General features: G+C 40.0%; 1 long non-coding RNA gene across 2 annotated transcripts in view; it reads left to right on the top strand.

Moving 5' to 3' along the window:
- Positions 1-15,358, top strand: part of LOC132673729 (uncharacterized) — an 86,560-nt gene that overhangs the window by 63,192 nt on the left and 8,010 nt on the right. The window contains exon 6 of one of the 2 annotated variants that reach the window (XR_009608174.3): positions 1,132-1,222. The exons of the other annotated variant lie outside the window; for it this stretch is intronic. This is a non-coding gene — a long non-coding RNA (uncharacterized LOC132673729). Of the gene's footprint in view, positions 1-1,131; positions 1,223-15,358 lie in introns of those variants that run through there. 2 annotated transcript variants of the gene reach the window in all.

Here is a 15,358-nt window from a genome sequence, read left to right as displayed (position 1 = left end):
ATTCATTCTGACAGGCAGGAGGAGGGGCAGAGAGAGAGGGAGAGAGAATCCCATGCAGGCTCTGAGTTGTCAGCACAGAGCCTGATGCGGGACTCCAACTCATGAACTGAGTTGACCTGAGCCAAAATAAGAGTCAGATCATGACCTGAGCCAAAATAAGAGTCAGACACTAAACCAACGGAGCTATCCGAGCACAGCACACCTGCACATAAATCGCTTTCATGAAAGCTACAAACATTTTTGGTGCGAAAATATTCAGGAATGACTTGAGGACTTTTCTCTAAGTTTACAGAAGAGTATTTTCACCCCCAGCCTCCCAAACACAAAAGCCCTGGGTTTTTCCTAATTCTCCCAGCTCTGCTTTAGAGTTTCACTGTTCCACACCTCAGCCATCCCTTCATCAGCTATCCACAGGCCACCTGAAAAGATGGGTGGGCTTTGGGGAAGTGATCTTGTTTTGTATTTAGGCAAAGGATTATGCCAATCAGATAATAGGTGTCTCATGAAGACAAAAGAATAATATTTACAAAGATTGTTCTCCAGAGTGATCTGTGACGAAAGCTCACAGTGGATATACTCAGGGGCTTTGCTAAACGTATAATGAAGAAGATAGTTTATTTAAGAGGAAGAAATATCAGTTCTCCTGAAGACAACACAGAGATTTAAGAATGAAAAATGGATGAGGTGTGCATATTTTCTTTAGTTCCACGGGTAAAAAATTTGGAACATCACTATTCCTTATGTATGGATAAACTCAGGATTCTGACTTTGCTGACACAGGATTCTGAGCCTGGGACAACAGAGAAGGGCAGGAGGGGAAGTTTGGAGAAGACTGGTTTGATAAGACCACTATAATTTTCTGTTTTCAAATCTTGTTGGGCTTTGTTCTCTTAGAGAATTGTCTTGAGAACTCTACCCAAAGGCAAGTTGCAAGAGACAGGTTTCCAAAGGGGTTGCTAAGTGAACAATTGTATTTAAATTACAATATCTGTCACTTTCGTCTAGCCATGTATGCAGATCTCTAAGCGGGGAGGGGGAGTGGATTTCATTTCTATAATGTCACTGGAGGCAAACAATAGAGTTTTTCACATGGTAGAATTTACTTTTTGTAATTGTAAAATTCTCTTTTAGAAATTAGAATGCTGGAAGCAACTGTAAAACAAAAGGTGTGAGCTGCCTCCTAGAGCATAGTATGCCTCTCAGGACTCTACCCCTTAAAACCAGAGAAGAGGATAAATTCCTGGGCATCCAGTTCTCCTCACCAAATAACACCCAATGATTTGGCATTGGTGTTGTGTCTCTTATGTGGACACACTGGGACACTTGTGTTCACCCCACAGTCCGGCCCAGGGCCCATCTGCTCAAGGCTGCCATATTGACCCATGTGGTCCACTCAGGAGGATTCCAAAATGACCCAGAGCCCAGTCCATGGGTGTGTGCTCCATGGGTTCTGCTCTCAGGTGCTGGGTGCCAATCCCATGTGGTTAACAACTTACAGATTGGATTATCACCTACTTCATTTTACATTTACTTATTTATTCAAGAAACATCACCAAGTTTCTTTAGGTGTTAGGAAGTGCTTTTTTTTTTTTTTTAATGTTTATGTATTTTGAGAGAGAGAGAAAAAGAGAGAGAGAGAGCACTAGTGGGGGAAGAGCAGAGAGAGAGGGAGACACAGAATCTGAAGCAGGCTCCAGGCTTTGGGCTGTCAACACAGAACCCAACGCGGGGCTCGAACTCACAAACCACGAGATCATGACCTGAGCTGAATCCAGACGCTCAACCGACTAAGCCACCCAGGCATCCCAGGAACTGCTCTTAAGAAAGTGGGACACAGGCTGAGGAGAGATTGGGGGCATATTTCTCACCCTGTTACTTCCCGGGGAGAAGATCCACTCAAGGCTCAAATAGTCAAAAAGCCTTTGGTGTTAGTGTCTCTGAAAAGACTACACCTCTCTGCCCTAGAACAACCTTCTTGTTTCATGGACTTCAGGTCACTGACCCTTGATTGTTTGTGTTCTGTTTACTTCTTACCTCTTAACTGCTTTTTGATCTGCTAGGAAGGAGGTAATAAATATTTTCTAAGGAAATCTAGAGGAGCCCTCTCAGGCCTGCTAGACAACTTTATTTATTCATTCATTCATTCATTCATTCATTTATTTTAATGTTTGTTTATGTTTGAGAGAGAGAGAGAGAGAGCAAGCAGGCAAGGGGCAGAGAGAGAGGCAGACAGAGGATCCGAGGAGGCCAGCTCTGCACTGACAGCAGTGAGCCCCGTGCAGGGCTTGAACTCAGGAACTGTGAGAGCGTAACCTGAGCCGAAGTCAGACGCTCAACCGACTGAGCCACCCAGATGTCTCTAAATGACTTTATTAATTCAACAATGCTGAACTGGGCTCTGAACTTAGGTGCAAAGAAACCAGAATGCCTGTCACTCAGGGACCTAGGAATTTAGAGGGAGAAGTAGAAAAGTAAATATTTAATTGTGGTACAATCAAGGTGTGTATAAAATAACACAGCATTTCTCAGAGTGGGTCCCACAGTCCTTCAGACCTATTCTCTGAGGTCTGGGAATCTCGGCGTTGGAGAGAGCACATAATACTTGCATCTCAGTTCTGCCTCCCCCTCGTCATATGACCACAAGCAAGATGCTTTAGCTCCCGATCCGTAGTGTCCCCTCTGTAAAATGGGGGTGTTAGCAGCCAATTTTGTTGTGGAAATTAAATAGAAAAAGACGTGCAATTAAATGACTACTGTCCTATTGTGCAAGGGGTCGTATGTGCCCGATTTCAGTTGTACATCATTAGAATCACAACTCACTATAGCACAAAACAGCACAGTATAGAAGGGCAAACACGATGATTTATTTATGACTGAGGGGAAGTAGAGAGCTAGCTACTGCGCACCACTGGAAGAATACACCAAACATTAATTTATTCTCCTCTTTCCTTAGGAAATTTGCCTGCCTTAGGAAAAAATGCCAAATTTTTACTTAGGAATTCCTCCCAGGCTAATCCAAATTAAACACATTCCGCTCTAAACTTAAAAACATAGTCTAGCTCAAAATCATTTCCCAAACACTTTAAGGAATGATCCAATACCCTGTTTTTAACAGAAGGCTCACTATATATGTATTTTTATTAACCATTCAATTGAGACTATCTTTCTATTACTACATTTATGATAAAGACATACAGTGGTTTGTTTTCAGATACTTGCATCAGCTTTGGAAGCAAAGATTTGAATATGGCAAATAAAATGTCACCTCTTTTCAAATGATAGCTTAAGCAACGAATTGGTTGTTGGAAATAATGTGAAAAACACAGCCACCCAAGTAAAATATGGCTCCCTTTGACAAACAAGCGAAGGAAATGGGAAGTAAAGCTGGTGCTGAGTTGAACCTGACTCTCTGGGCCACTTTGGAGGCATCCTTAAGTTCAGATATACCCCTCAGGTAACCAGAGTACGTGTGGCTTCTCTACCAAGAAGGGTCATACTGCTGCCAATTCACCTCCAGAAAAATTATATGGGAACTGCTTTTCAAGAACACTAAACAGTGCATCGGAAAGGCCAAACATGTCATTCAGTGTCTGGTGGGTACTCCCGAGTGCAGAACTGAAAAAGAAGGGGGTTAGATTAAACTAGTTATCATGAATTAAAAAAAACAGTCCATATTTCCTCAATTCTAACATGTCCTCCATTTCAAGACATAACAAACATTTGATAGCAATCTTTCTGAGAAACAAACAAAAACCATCCCTTCCCGCACATACACAAGAACACGAGCACAGAGTATTTTCAGTAAGAGAACCAGCATAGATTCATCTATACAATTACATGCCACTTTACTCTTCCCTATCACAGTTAACCTTGATCCCAAGTTTTCTACAGCTGCAGAGCCGAGAGATCCTTCTGAGTCACTTTCCACCAGTGGCAGTCCTGCTTCGTATCGTGTGACATCTCTGTACCTGAAGAGATGAACTGCCTGACTTCAGGTACTCTGAACCTGCCTTGGACCACCCATACCCTTCTCTCAGCTCTAAATGCATAGGCAGAGTTTCCTGCCTACAACTTAAGCCTCATAAATTCTAGCTACTTCATTTCCCACTTATTGTCAACCTCAGTTCATTCTCTCTCTAACCATTTACAAAAGTACTACAGGGGCACCTGGGGGGCTCAGTCGGTTAATGATCCAACTCTTGATTTTGGCTCAGGTCGTGATCTCGTGGTTTGTGAGATTGAGCTTCATGTCAAGCTTTGTGCTGCTTGGGATTCTCTCTCTCTCTCTCTCTCTCTCTCTCTCTCTCTCTCTGTTTTCCTCTCTGTCTGCGCCTCCCCTGTTCTTTCTTTCTCTGTCTCTCAAAATAAATAAATAAACTTAAGAGAAATAAAAATGTACTACAGAGTTTAGTTTTTAATTGGATGATGTCTTGTGTTAATGTTTTTATGAAATAACATATGTAGAAATGTTTTCAAATCTCTAAAATGCTCTATAAATATTTATTCTTAGTGTTTAAGTAGGTACTTCTCCATCCTCCTTCCACCCTCCAAACTGAAGTCCTAATGAGAGCCCACTTTGTCTTCTGTCACCTGAAGGTCCCACACGGCATTCGGCAGACATCTAGCCCATACAGCATGTGCTTGGTATTTAGCATATACACCATACTTGATGTATTTTTCACTTACAGCAAAGGGCTTAACAGGAAGGTGATTAACAGGTTGGCATTGTGATTTAAAAAGTAGATAATGGTAGCTCACCCAGGAACTAATTCTGGCATACTTAGTAGCCTGTTCTCACGCCTGATCTGCCTTGGTTTATCCATACAAAGGGAGAAGAGAACAACAAAATAAGTATCATGGCATGATTGTTAGGATTTACTTATATCATCAGGCATAATGGGTCCTAGCTGGGCTCTGCAGTCCGTGTGTGAGCTTTGCTGTTGCACTCACATAAGAAAATCATATGAATTTAAATACTCTGCAGAATCCTTCTAAGATTTCCCCTCTCCCACATTTCCTGTGAACATTTCTGTTCTCTACCTTTTGATACAATTAAAAACTAATTCTCAGAAAATTACAGGATTAGTCAGCAGTATTGACAGAAGAAGAAGGAGAAAGGAGGAGGAAGAGGAGGAGGAGGGAGGAGAAATAGACAAGAAAGAGGTGTCTCAACATAATGTGGATAAATGGGTCCAATTTTATTCCTGAAAACTGGTTCAAGAAACATTGAAAATCCATATTTCACCTTCTAAAATTATTTGCTCCTCCTGGAAACAGTAAACATTCTGTAAAATTTGTCCCAATTCACCACTGCCTAGAAGAAACTGTCCTGGTTTATATATATATATATATATATATATATATATATATACATATGTGTATATATATGTGTATATATATATATATGTATATATATATATATACACATGTATATATATATACATATGTATATACACACACACATATATATATTTGTATATATACATATATATATTTGTATATATATACATATATGTGTGTGTACATATACATATATGTACATATATGTTTATATATATAATATCCCATCTTCCCCATAATATGGACACAGTTAATTTCATGATTGTGTTTGCTGCCACTGTTTTTCTATGCTCATTCTTAGTCAGTGGTAGCTATTTTTCTCTGAATCCTCTCAGAATACTGCATTTTTTCCCCTATATCTTAAACAATAACAGTGTTGCCTGCCACCATCTTTATCCATTGGCTTCTCTAATTGTAGGTGACAGAATGTAAGCAGAAGTATCATATATACTTTGAGAAGAGTGGGAGTGGAAGAAGTAAAGGCAGTGTATCAACAGCAGCATTGTTGTCACCTACCAGTCACTTAGGTATCCATTCAACGTCTGCCACATGACTCGCGTTGTCATGATATAAACCGCACATTGCTGAATTGCGTTATCTACTGCATCCAACATCTCTCAAATTTACTAACAGCTGTTTTACTTTATTTGTTCATCTACTTAGTGTACCTTCATTTATTATGCAGATAAACATCATCTAAAGATCTCACTTACATATGTTAGGGCATTTTAATATTGGCTCCTAAAGATTGCTGTAAGTTAAAACTACTTATTTTTATCTGAAATCACACACACACACACACACACACACACACACACACAAAGAGAGGGAGAGAAAGAATCTAACACAATCCAATTACTATCTTTGGTTTAGTGAGCCTCACTCAGGTACAAAAGACACAACCAGAGAGGTGAAATTCCAGTGTGAATGATTAAGTCTGTCAATATCCATTACCAAATATTCATTGATCACATGCCATATGCTAGGTACTCGCCCAGATTGCAGGAAACAAAGCAAAATCTCTGCTCCCAAAAAGTTTGTATTCATATATGAGGAAGTAGATAAGGGAAAAATAAAATTAAATGAAATATTTAAAAAATGTACTCCGTGGTAATGTTTAAGTGCTACAAATAAAATAAAATAATGTAAGAAAGAGAAACGGTTAAGCAGGGGTGGGTATTCAGTGATTCTTTTTTAGACAGGTTGGTCTGGGAAAGTTTCTCTGAGGAGGTGGCATTTAAATTGGTACTTGAATTTGGAGAAGCAGCCATCATGTGCTGGGGAATAAATGCTCTAAGCTACTGTGGCTGAGCAGACAGATATGGGAGATAGTACAGGGGGATGGGCTTGAGAGGTCGACAAGTGCCAGATCATGTATCTAGCAGATCATGGTTTAAAACAGTTTTTTTTTTAATTATTCTGATTATGATGAGGTGGAAAAGACTGTGGTCAGGAAAACTGTTATCCAAGGCCAGATTATGGATGATATTCTTGACTCTGGTTGTAACAGTAGTGTTCAGATAAAAAAAAAATAGATACTATGGGTAGAGCAATAAGTTATACTAGTGAATTAGATGTGGAAGGAAAAGTGACAAATTAAAGATAAGATATTGACCCTAGAGCTAGATGAATAGTATTGCCATTTACTTAAATGTTGAAGACTTGGTAGGCTAAGGATTCTGGAGTTTGTGTTGGGGTGAGGGGATAGGGAACCAATGGCTCTTTGTTGGCTACATTAAGTTTTTGGTGACTACTGGACTTCCAACTGATGATGTCAAGTCAGCAGTTAAATGTGAGTCTGGTATTCATCAAGGAAGTCAGAATTGGAAATATTCAATTGATGATTTGCAAAGCCATGAGACTAGATAGCTCAGAGGGTGAGTGTAGTAATAGAAGAGGAGATGTCTGGGGACATCCATGGTTAGACAGCTGGGAAAGACCTTGAAGGTGAAGGAAAACGTGGCTTTCTTTAAGCCCAAAGAAGAACACATCAAAGCAGAGAATGCCAAGAAACCAGTGCCAAGAGCTGCCAAGAGACCAGGTAAAAGGAAGACAAAAACCAATAGTTTGGGCAGGATGTGGATCATTGGAGACCTCAACAAACTGAGCCACATTGCTGGATGCTTGATTTGGATGGGAGTAAGAGAACAGGAGGTAAAGAAGTGGAAACAGCAAGTATATAGAGAATCTTTCTAGGAGTCTTGCTAGAGAGGGTAGAGAAACGTAATGGTTCAGAGCGAAGTTAGTGTATTGTGTGTTTAGGTGATATTAGACTCATAGTTGTGGGAATGATCCAAAAATTAAGGAGAAAAGAAAGATACTAAAGAAAAAAGGGAATCCTGGCAAAGCAAAGACCAAGTTACGAGGCGAAAGAATCCAGGGCCTAAATGGAGGGTTTGTTGTAGGTAAGAACAGTGTCACCTCGTCAGTTGTTACAGTAGGAAAGGCAGAGTTGATAACTACTAGCATGAAAATGGACCGACTTAGTGGCAGCTCAGTAGCAAATTGTAATGGTGTGCTCTCTCAAAGACAACGATTGATTCTTTTGTAAATACTGGCTGGCTGTAGATGTTCTTTATAAAGTTCCAATAAAGCAAGAGAATAGGAAAATAGTAAAGAAAATCATCTATTCTCTGTAGATACAGATGTAGATGATATAGATTATAGATATAGATATCTATATAGATATATTTTATTTTATATATTTTATCTTATTTTCTATATAGATATCTATATCTATAACCTATATCTATATCTATATATAATGTAAATTTTCCCACTGAAACCATCTTTATCAAATACACTGGTGGGGAAAAAACTCAAAACAGAAAGTAAAGCAAGAAGAATTCATCTGTTTGAAAAATATATGAAAATGATACCAAATAATGTTGATCTTAACAAGAACTTCCTTTGTTGTCAGCAGACACATTATCGAGGCTTTCACATTTTAATTTTTTTTAAAAATAGGGCAACTGTCAATTTGAATTACTCCATCCTGCTTTGCATAATAATTTACATATTTATCCACCAAGCATGCTCTGATAAAGGACAATATCCCATGAGAGATGAAAAGGCTTGATTCTTGAATCACACTTTTGCATTCTTGAATAGCAAATCCTCTTTTTCAGCAGCAAAATTGTAGTATTGAGAAAGACAATGGGCCAGGTCAGTGATTTGTAGTTAATTTTTTACTCTGAAATTCTATTATACAAAATTGCTTGGAGCAATGCTTGTCAACACTGCTCCAGTTAAAACAGTTTTTTTTTTTGTTTTTTAACCATGAAAAATAATTCTTGCCTACAACAGGATGATCACAAGAAGGCTTTTATCAGCTTCCAACAAGAAAAGCCAAACCAATGTTGAAAGAGAGAAAAAATGATTTGTTCACTGTTTTCATTTACTGGTAATTTGTAAGTGTTTACTGATACCTTTCACTTAACAAATAAAGATTTTGGTCTGTAGACTTCAGGCCTATGCTGTGAGTTGCTCGGGGCTTTGAGAACCCTTCCTGAGGTTTTATTCCCACCTCAACAGAGAGTCGTCTACGTATGGCCTAATGTCTCATACCTCTCTTGCTTTTCTGCCTCTCTGTGAGCAAGGCGTATCGTGACACTGGCATAGCTCACATTCAAACTGCTCTATGATATACTCCCTGGTGTGTAGGCTTTTTGTGTTGTTGTCTCAATTTCCCCAAGCATGGGTCATCAAAAAGGGTCACCCGGAACCCTGAGAAGATGATCACATGTACACTGGAGATCTTTGACATCCAAAACTTGGACATGACACTAAGAGTTGGAAACACTGAAGGACTGCTAGGACACTAAATGAAATTCCACTGCTTACATCTGCAATGATGCTTGAATGCCAGCTCCAGCTGCCCCATGGTAGCTCCCACTGAGAACTGCCCCATTGCCATCAGCTTCCACTCCTCATCCTTCTTTCTTCCCTACCTGATTCTGACCCTACCACAAGATAACCAATCAGTTTGCATTCCCACAGGGCTCAGGTGTCCTTTTCAAATCAATCATTAATTGCTTTCTAAAGAATGTTCATTCCATAGGGCTGTAAAGTTCACGGACAGGTCTCAGGGTCATTGCTGGGAAGTATTTCTTCAGTGTAACGAGGAACACTTCAGTCTTATTTTTCCTTTTCAAACACAGCATCCCTACTTCTGTATTTTATAATACTAGAGTTCTACTGTAAGCTTTCTTTTGAGCAAATGTTCTGCTTTAGAAAAAAGAAAAGCTGGAAAGTCACAAAAGTTATCCATATTAATGGAAATGTAGGCATTAGTCTGCGAGTCCTTCCAGGTAGAATTTTCACAATGACATTCTAGAGGCAATGCCTTAACCTTGTGGATCTAAGACAGTGGAAGTGAAGGATGGACATTTACGGTCAGTTAGTTTTTATGTGAACTTAAATCACATGGACAGCCAGCCTGCCCAGCGTAGAGGTAGGAAGACAAACGTTGCTGAGACAGTAGCAACAAGGAAAGCATTCTCTCTGTTATCATAGAAGATATCTAACATTTTCCTCCCTTCCCACTTCTTTGTGTCCCTGTTTGTTTTGCACAGTCTTTGCTTTAATACAGTGATCTCGGTACAAATGGAAATTTGTGTTTTCCTTAAAAAAAATAAAACACAACTAAATAAGAGCTCATTTACAATGTCACCCACTTCATCTAGTGAATCACAAACAAAACAAAACAAAACAAAACAAAACAAAACAAAACAAAACAAAACTATATGTGGTGCTTCAGTCCCTGAACATCCACAGCATTAATCAGAAAAGAAAACCATAATGTATGAGGTCTTTGAGGTCTTTTTATTTTCTTGTAATGTAGGAGAATCACATGATGGATGCTGCCTTATGGCAAGGGGGAGCTTCTGCTCCAGGCCCACCTTTCCCAGCCCTTTCTGTGACCAGGCAGTAATGCTGTGGATGAGCTGAACACACACATAGAACTTTCTTCACCTTTAGTGTAGTTTTTTGCATAATTATTTTTTTGTTTCAGAAATTCCTTTCATATTTAATCCAACCAGATATTTGCCTCATAACATTTTGCTAGATGATCGGGGAGTTACGTCTTTGGTCAAGAGAGGGGAGAGTGATATGATTTTCCAGGTTCCTTCCTGCCCTACTTTCAGGGACAGTTGGTTGTTATGCAAATCATCTTAAAGCAACATTCTGGGTCAATATTTTGGCTTTTATATAGAAAAAGAAGTTTCTGTCCTTTGTGATCTCACAGTCAGCAAGCTGCACAGACCCTCCCTTTCAAGTAGGGTGAGAGGCATAGATGCATCTCCTCTGACTTGGCTATTCACCATGCCCACAGGAAGAGTGGACCTTGCTGGGGTGTGAAGGTTGGTTTTCTCTGATGTGGCACTCACACAGTCGGGAACGTGTGGAAAGCGAAGGAAATTATCCAATGGCTGTAATTATACTGACTCATTGACACAAATGCTGAGAGGCAGATGTGGCATAAATAATGAAAGAACACAAAGGAGACTCTTTATTATCAAATCCAGCTTTCACTCTTCATCACACAGGAAGCAGCCAAGACCACAGAGGCCAATGGTAAGAATCCCTGTTTCTCCCACGGCCCCTTGATTATTCCCCCACTGGGAGAACTAAGTGGTGGATATCAGAACCCTGACCTATTCGAGTGAAGCAAAAAAGCAAACATGAACCAACCTCTAACATGGCAAACTGTGTGACATCAAATGAAAACTGCCATATGGATGAAATAAACAGGACATGTTGAGGGAATGTGCCAAAGCCACAGGGCAAAAAGGAAACCAAATCAAAGAATGGCTCCCACCAAAGTTGGGTTGAGCCATGAAGAGACAGTAACAAAACAGTCAAGTCAAGTCCCTCAGCAGCATAAGTGGCAGCCATTATGGCTCCCACAATCTCAACTATCTCCTTTATAAAATGAGACAACTAGTAGCCCTTGCCTTGAAGAGAGAATTTTCTTAATTTTGTTTTCAGAACGTTATTACTGGTGTATAGAAATATAATTGATTTTTGTATATTGATCTTGTGTTCTGCAACTTTGCTGAACTCATTTATTAATTAGTTCTTATAGTTTTGTGTTTTTTGGGGGGGGATGGGAAGGGGTGTGGATTCTTTAGGATTTCTTGGCATCTGCAAATAGGAATTGATTTACTTTTTTCCAATCTGGATACTATATATATATATAACTTATTTATTTTTACCTAATTGCCCTGAATAGAACCTCTAATACAATACAATATTAAACGGAAGTGCCAGAAGTAGATATCCTTGTCTTGTTCCTGGTCTGAAGAGGAAAGGCATTTAGTTTTTCATAATTTGGTATAATGTTAGCTGTGGGTTTTTCATAGATGTCCTTTATCAGGTCGTGATAATATTTTTAAGCTCACGTTCTAGGAGTCGCTTCTGGGTGAGAGTAGCTTACTGTTCAGTCAGGGTTTCGTCATATGTTGTGTTTAAGCCTCTTGTATCAGTGAAGCTTCTGTTTCGTATTTGTGGGTCTATGTGTGGCTTGGAGGATGCTTTCAAGTCGGTCTCACATCCTGCTCTCACTGGCCCTGAGTAGGTGCAGCCTGGTGCCAGGGCACGAACTACAAGTTGTATCTGATCCTAGGAAGGTTGTTCGTGACTGTCTCATCACCTGCTTCCCTCTGTTAAACTTTTGGATGCCCCGACATTTTGCATTTATCAGATCAACTAACCTTTACATTTTTCTCCACAAAAATCTCCATTATTTTAGACAATGACCTTAAGAATGGAGTTCTGCTTTTATTCCAAATAAAGTCATTCCCTACAGGCAGAAGTTTGTTGCCCTTGTGGCCTGACTTCTTCCTCTTGTACAGAAATCCTGCATCACTTTCCTGGGGCTGGGAATGGAGACTGGTTTTTCAAGAGTGGCGTCCGACTGGTGAATGGGCATGGAAGGGAGTGGCAGCCCTTGGTTATATTGGTTTATCCTTAAGCACAGGACTTAGGGAGTTGAAGCAGGAGCAATCAGGAGCCCTGTACTCAGCCTGCCGTGCCTGGGATAGATCAGCAAGTCAGGGCTGGGTGGGGCAAGAGAAACCCGGTCCAGTTGGCTGTGCCTGACAAGAATAGGGTTCCTGCGATGGGGGTGAAGGGCTCTGGGGGGAGATGAGAAATATTAGCAGTTTGCCCCTCCCATGATGGAACTATAGCCCTAGACTAGGAGCTGAAGGGAGAAGCAGCCTCTGTCTTCTTGACCACACTTACCCTGAGCAAGACCCCTGTCCTACTCTGTCCATATCACAGAGCTGGGGGTGTTGGAGAGTAACAGAGTGAATTACAGCTGGATTCTTGCCATGGATTCTTGCTGTTCTCACTAAGGTTCAGCAGATTTTTTTGAATGAGTATTTCTCCATATGCCGTGTACCCTTGGGAAAATTTCTTGAGACTTTTAATGATTTCTCTTTTAAACTTTTATCAGTTAAATTGTTATTTTGCTGGGGGAGGATTCACAGGGTGAATTGCATTTGGCTTTGTTTTCTTGAGTGGGGAAGAGAGGGGAGGGATGTATAGTACTCTCCCTGTAACAGTACATGGACATGTATCACTGGAGGGAACCTGTAATATCAATGTGTGGCATTTGGTAACATTTTTAGCACTTCTAAGATAAACAACAAGACGTTATTAAGGGTTTCAAACAAAGAAAGGACATTATTTTAACCACCATGAATGTGGCAGTTCTTGTAACTACCACAAGAATATGAATTTGATAGTGATCAGATTGGGAACAAGGTAACAGATTAAGAGGCTACCAAAATTGAATCAAATATCTTATCAGCTCTCTCACTGCAGCTTGTCCAAGAGGCACAGCTATTACAAATGTTTCCATAAAGGCTTATATTAGAATGATGACATTTGAATGGGAAAAAGGAAGTGAGGAGAAAATACTATGAAAGAAAATTCTATAGGCCTGATAGTGGATTGAATGAGGAAAGGGACGAAAAATAAAGAATTAAAGGTTACATTTAGTTCCTAAGCCACCGTTCTGATTGAAATGGTAAGAAATACAGACCTGAAATAAAGGCTCCAGGTTGAGGAAAGCTAGTGTATTTGGATATTCGTTTTTATGAGGATAAAATAGTAATGCTTCATAAGGAAGGTCTAGATCCATCAGGCAATTGCCCATTCCTAGATAGATTTTTGGAAAACAGCTATTGATAATGAAGCTGTGAGTGTGGATTAGATTACTGAAATAGAATGGACAGTCGTAAGCGGGTTAGGAACTTCCTGGAAGGCTTGCACATAAAGAAATAGTGGAAAGGAAGTAGTGAAGGAAACTACAAAGGTGTGGTCAGCAGGAAGGAATGAAGAGAGGAGCACAGTCTCCATTACCTTTGCAACTGAATTAACTGTATGTTAGTTAATACACTCTTTAGTTTTTCAGTGCTTCTATTATTCTTTTAAAACCCTTACCCTGAGGCACCTGGATAGCTCAGCCTGGATAGCAAAGCCTTTGACTTTGGCTCAGGTCATGATCTTAAGGCTTGTCTCATGAGTTCAAGCCCCCGCAACAAGTTCAGTGCTGACAGCTCAGAGCGTGGCTCCTGCTTCAGATCCTTTCTCTCTCCCACTCTCTCTCACTCCCACTCTCTCTCAAAAATAAACATTAAAAATAAATAAATAAATGTAAAAATTTTTTTAAATGTTTATCTTTATTTTTGAGAGAGAGAGAGTGAAACAGAGCACAAGAGGGGGATGGGCAGACAGAGAGGGAGACACAGAATGTGGAGCAGGCTCCAGGCTCTAAGCTGTCAGCACAAGAGCCAGATGTGGGGCTTGAACCCACAAACTGTGAGATCATGACCTGAGCCAAAGTCAAATGCTCAACCGACTGAGCCACCCAGGCGCCCCTGCAAAAAAAAAAAAAAAAATTAATGAATAAACATTAAAAAACAAAATTAAAACCCTTAGCCAAAGTCAGTTTGGTACAGGATAGACAGAACCAATGACTTCCTCATTGAATTATTTCACAGGAAAATATTTTATTGTTTCTATAAGATCCTTCTGGGGATCTATTGCTATGCCTCTAAACATGAAATAAAATACAGCACTGATGCACTGGGAGACTCCCAGTCTATCTCCCTCCTGTATGTATCTATTTGTGTGTTCCTTTGACTGTATTTATTTATTTCTTTAAAAAAAATTTTTTTTACATTTATTTATTTTTGAGAAACAGAGGGAGACAAAGCGTGAGTGGGGAAGGGGCAGAAAGAGAAGGAGACACCGAATCTGACGCAGGCTCCAGGCTCTGAGCAAGCAGTCAGCACAGAGCCTGATGCAGGACTCAAACCCACGAACTGCGAGATCATGACCTGAGCGGAAGTTGTCATGACCTGAGCCGAAGTTGGATGCTCAACTGACTGAGCCACCCAGGCGCCCCCCTGTGACTGTATTTAAAGCGGGAATGCCTACATCTTTGCTGAAAGTTCAATGAATTTTCAGTTTTCGCGAAAGGGCACATTGAGCATAATTATCAGGATATTTGCCTAAAGGAGTTATTTTACTTTGGCGCCCAAGATGCACTCTCAACTCCACTTTCTAGCACTTTGTGTTTTAGCTACCCTTTTTTTTTTTTTGTCACCTTCCTTCCTACAGGTCCAACCAGTTCAGCATAGCTTACTCTAAAAGTGAGAGAATGATCACATTTCATAACTTGAGATAACGATAGCAATAACTGATATTTAGTAAGCCCTTAGTATTATACCAAAACTAAGGGTTTTAATATCTGAACTCTTTTGATCTTGAAATACATACTCTGTGGTAGATACAGTTATTCTTTCCATGTCACACGTAAGAGAACTGAAGCAGAGGGACATGGAGGGACTTGCTCAGTCTTACATACCCATTCCATGTGGCATAAGCAGGATTCAGGACACAGAGTGTGCCTCCAGAGCTAGACTCATCCTTTTCATCAAGCATCAAAATCTATAATTATCCGAGTCAACATTTTTCTTATCTATTTCACTAGATCTGTATT

Source organism: Panthera onca, chromosome C1 (assembly GCF_046562875.1).
Source record: "Panthera onca isolate mPanOnc1 chromosome C1, mPanOnc1 haplotype 2, whole genome shotgun sequence".
Taxonomy (NCBI): Eukaryota; Metazoa; Chordata; class Mammalia; order Carnivora; family Felidae; genus Panthera; species Panthera onca.
The sequence above is the reverse complement of the archived record's forward strand: the minus strand, read 5'-3'. Positions and strand labels throughout refer to the sequence as shown.